This window comes from Lactuca virosa, chromosome 6 (genome assembly GCF_052849685.1).
Source record: "Lactuca virosa cultivar CGN04683 chromosome 6, Lactuca_virosa_CGN04683_v6, whole genome shotgun sequence".
In the NCBI taxonomy this organism is placed as follows: domain Eukaryota; kingdom Viridiplantae; phylum Streptophyta; class Magnoliopsida; order Asterales; family Asteraceae; genus Lactuca; species Lactuca virosa.
In genome coordinates, this window is record NC_136431.1 from 245,320,512 (window position 1) to 245,326,085 (window position 5,574).

Below are 5,574 nucleotides of genomic sequence, written 5' to 3' on the forward strand. Positions count from 1 at the left end.
TTTTAGTGACCCCATAAATTTAGGAATTATATAGTAAGATATAATTGATAATCGATCTTTACCGGGTTGGATTCAAATAAATGAGATAAAGGTCACCTAATCATTTATTGGTTTTGCAACTTGGATCCTAGACTTTGATAAATAATGTTTTTGGAAACTAAAAGGGTATTAATTATTAAAGAGTTTAAATATCGAAAATACTAAATGAATTTTGTTAAAATTTTGTAGTTAAATAATCCATTCTCATCACCATGAAATTGTCATTTTATTTAATGAGCTAATGAAACAATAACATTCAATCGATACAACTTCAATGAATGGGTTCATGTATTAAGAGACAAGTTTGTAAGAGATATGAAACTGTATACTTTTAAAGGTCCTATTACTAAATTATTTGCTTTGAGCAATTGACCTGAACATGATACCTAGTAAAGGCATCACTATGATGCTATAGATTTTTATAACATCAAACTAGGAATAGTTATTCGTGACTTCCAGGAAGTCTTAAATAATTTAGATATAAATATGATGATATAACAGGTTAAGCAAAATTCCAATAAATACGGTGATATTTTTTTTAAACTAGTTCAAATATTTGGAATAGTACAAGGCTAAAAGAGTCACCTTGTATAATGTAAGAGGCACATGTTTTATGGACTAGAGATATTTAAGCCCTAGAAATCCATTACGGCTAATATTGATGGAACTTGTTTCTACTGTGGAGAAAATGGACACTGGAAGAGGATATGCTCCTCTTATCGGGAAAGAAAGTCTGGAAGAGACTAGTACTTCAGGTATCTACTAGATAGAACTCATACTTTTCATATAACACTTAAGTACTTGATACTTAAATGTTAATCTAATATTTGTAAATGGCTTGAAGATATTTACAGAAGAGTAACCAGTTGATCACAATCAAGTTAGAACCACATTTTCGGAGTTTAGTTTATTAATTATACGAGGAACATAATGTACATGTAATATAAAACATTGTTTGTTTTGGAACAATGTATGTTTTAATTTAGATTTTCTAAATATGTCTCAGTTAATTTATGAATGATTGACTATTTACTTAAATCGTTTTTCATAACGATAACATTCATATTCGGAAATGATTAAAATTCTTTTTATGAGACTAGATCCCCTAATAATAATTATAAATTAAATATCAATGTTTTATAAATAACAAGTTCTATGCAAAATACTTTTGACTTAAACTTGTTTTGAATCAGACTCATCTTTGACATTGTTATCTTTATTGTATAAATAACATTCACATATTCCAACTTCAAGAAAGGGATCTTTGAAGGCAAATAATGTAGTTTATTGACATATGTGAATCTTACTTATATATAAAGGATTCCTAATGATATTTTCACTAAGTAGTAGAGAAAATAAATTATTAAGGAACTATATATTGTGATGTATGAATTTCTTTCTTATGAATGTCTAAGATTAAGCATAAGATACCAAATTAACTTTATTAACAACTATAGAAGTTATAATTATATTTTACATGTTAAAACATAATTATGAAATCTTTGTTTAAGTTTTGGAATATAAAGTTGAGATACAAACCGGTAAGAACTATCTAAGGCCTTAATGATAATAAAGGATGAATTAAATCTTACTTTATATGATTTACTTTCTAATCGGTAGAAATGTCATCCTTTTATTTCATTAGGATAACATGTATAACACTATCAATTATACCTTGAGTACAAATACAAACTAGTAAGTAGATAAAACATTAAGATTTTGTTTGGAAAGGCTCCATCCCTATCTTATGTAAATGTTTTGTGGTTTTAAAGCCTATGTTGGATTAAAGCTTTTGAACCCAAAATCAACTAAATACATATTATATAATACTCTTAATTTGGCTTAGATTATTATATGAAAACCCACCAAGAATAAGTTTTCTTATTCCTTTGATAGTTGAGTTAGTAGAAAGCAAGCTTCTAATGACAAAGCAAGTGGGATGTACATGGAACTTGAAGCAGCTCAAGAACTATAACCATATGTAATTACAGTTGGCACTAGATTTAATAAGGATTTTTAAACTTTAATAATAGTTATTCACAAACACAAATTGTTTGCATTAGTGGTAGCAATCATCTATGACTTGAGAAATGTGGAATTTATCATTGATGAGCTTTTATTGATGGTTTCTGGAAAACCCATCAAAGACCACGATGCAATGTCACATCTCGAATCTGATTAATGACTTAGAATCAAAAACATGAGATGTAAATCATGTATGATAAGCAAGTATGGTCTTGATTGAACTTCATCCCTATAGCAAGGCTAGAAGGAGTAAGTGATTCATCTAGAAAGAATACATTGCATGGATAACTATATACATTTAAATCAAGACTTGTGATAAAAGGATTTTCTCATACTCATGTCATTGACTATGGTTCTCATCATACTCATGACATTGACTATGATCAAACCTTTTTCACAAGTAGCTATGATTAGATCAACAAGGATATTATTTACTATAAATCATATTCTAAATATGACATATAACAAATAGATTTAAAGAAAGAACGCTTTTCTTAATAGACATCTACTAGAAGATAACTATATAGATTAGCCTGGAGGTTTTCTTAATCCATGTTATCCTAACAAAATGTGTAAAGCTTGAGATCCACTTGTGGATATAAAGCAAACATATCAATGTTGTAATCATCATTTTAAAATGAAACCACAAGGTATGCTTTTATATCAAAATGAGTAGAACATGTGTTTTTACTAAGAACTAGTGGGAGCATAGTGACATTCCTAATCTTGTATGAGTGAGAAATACTGAATAATGAGAAATTACATTCTGACCATGCCGGTCCTTTTCACCTTTACTCGGAATGTGTTTCTAGAATGAAACACTTAGGAATGACAAGATACATTCTTGGAATGTAAAATCTACAGAGATATATTAAATGAATGTTAAAAGTTTTATATATTTATGCATATATGAACAAACATCTTGAAAGAGATCAAGATACAAAATTCCTTTGGAGGAATCTTGGCATTGTCACATGGCACTAAGTTTGAGTCAACCTTAAAAAGAACCTAACTCATAGGTTTGAAATAGCTGAAATGATTTATATTCGATTTTCTTGGGAAATGAATCCATCATTTATGCCATAGTATGCATAAGACCTGGTATATAATCATGTTGTGAGCATATCATAAGATACCAACTAGATACATAGTTAAGTCACCGGATGACTATAAGAACATTCTAAGAGTACTTTAGAAGAACTAAGAGAATGTATATGAGACAATTAATTTAGAATAAAATCTTCATGTAAAGAGCTACATAAGATTCTAATTTCTAAGCAAATATAGATAATTATGAATTATAATTGGATTATGACTTCATTGTGGGATGAGGAGTAAGTTTAGTTGGAATGAGGTCCAAGTAAAACAAAATGACACAATTTACTGGAAAATAAGAATACACTACTTTCAAAGTTGAAATCTAATATCATTAAGTGAATGAGTTCATTGAAAAACTATGTTTATTTATGTCATTCAAGGATCACATAGAAATCTTTGTGACTTCGAGAGTATACTTAATCGAGCTAAGAGACTCTATGTCACGAAAGAACACCAATCATATACTCCAAAATATTTAACTATAACTGGAGTAAAGTCAAATATGGAGATGATAGTTAATATGCATAGAAGTACCTACTAGATTTAAATTTATAACCTAACTAACTTAACAAATTTATGCACCTATAGGCAGTGTACCTAGTCGGATTATAGAATAGCTTGGGTAAGTCGGGTGTCGAACACAGGGAATGGAATTTAATTTATTGAAAATAATTACTTCTAATTATACTAGGAAAACAAAAATAAATTAGGGTTTTTACTGATTTTGCAAGATTAGAAGAACTTAAATTAAACTACTATTAAAAATCAACAATTAAGCAAACAAAGAAAACGAATTTACTTCAAGATTAAAGAGTACTTCTGTTCAGTTCCGATTTCACCTTCTCCTATGGTTGATTTCTATTGGATGGATTATATTGATTACCAATTTGTTAACTATCTATAATGATCAAATATCTACATATACCAATTTATGAATTACCATGCGATGACCAATCACAAGTTAAACACTGAATCGATAATGGGCATGGATTGGACTATGAATGGTAATCTAACAACTATTTTCCTATGATCAAGTTGTGCAACCAAGAACAAATTAATATTAATTATGCTCTCTAACACAGTTAAAGTTACTAGCTTTAATTACCTGATCTAAGATGTGATTAATCCTAGCTCTAATTATTTAATGCCCATAAACAACTAGGTGACAAGTTCATGCAATTAGAATGATCAACTATCACATAGAACTTGATTAATAAGCAATAAAAACTAGAACATGCTAGGGTTTTGATTATCAAACACAAGTAAAATCAACATAAATCATCCATAAATCGAAGTTAACACATAAGGATCAGGTTGATCTTCACCACACCGAAGTGTAAGGTTTTTAGCCTCTCATAATAGCAAAAAAAACACACAAAATCCATGCAAATAAGACTAGACATGTGTAATGTTTAGGAAACCGAATAGAACAATAGAATTCTTCTATATCTCTTAACTTCTTGAGCTCCAATAGATTTCTGATCTTCTACAAAGTTTCCAGAGGGTTTCAGACACAGTCCCTATAAAAACAAATCGGTCAGAAGTCTTCCCATTCGACCTAATGTTCTAATATTTCTAGTTACCATAAGTTTGATCACCACGACTGTTGGGTTTTAGTTCAAAAATAGTTTATTAAACTAGAAAAATATGGCAACGGAAGACATAAAATTTTGAAATAACATTAAAATTTTATACCCACCAAGGATCTTCTTGCAAGTTATAGAAATAATTAAACACCAACCAAAGAAAGGATGAAGAAATAACATCCTTTATTGTTCTTTGGGTCCTATTAGGAGGCTTGGAAGTTGATGAAAAATGTAGAACCTTTGAGACAACAACAATGACTCAACTTGATGTAGATGCTAGTCCATAAACTCTTAAACACTTAAGCTTTAAGTTCATAACCAATATGAACTTAAAGAGGGGGTGAAGATGCAAGTAACTTCAAGTGTTATTAACTATTTAAGAGAGAATGAGAGGGAGACGATGGATTCGGCAATTGCATCAAGCCTTAAGCATGTAAGCATGAGTGCAAGCCTAATCTTTTATATGCATAAAGTGATTTTATGGACCATAAGTCCTTAACACTTTGAGACAATAAAGTCTACTAAAGCCTACTTGTCTCCCCATGATTTTAAGACATGCCATATTTTCCTTTAAAATAATCAAAAGCCGATAACATGCTTCCTATAAGCATGTTTCTGATTTTATATATAAAAGAAGTCAAACTTTTATAAAAAACTCACAAGCCTTTTATAAGTTATAAAGTTTGCTTTTTGGCTAAAAGAAAAAAGTCTTTCTAGTCCAAAATAATGTACATGACTTATAAATCATACCATATGATATATTATGTTACTTGCTAATGAAAATTATTATTTCCATGAAATAAATAATTTCCAATTTAATTATAAG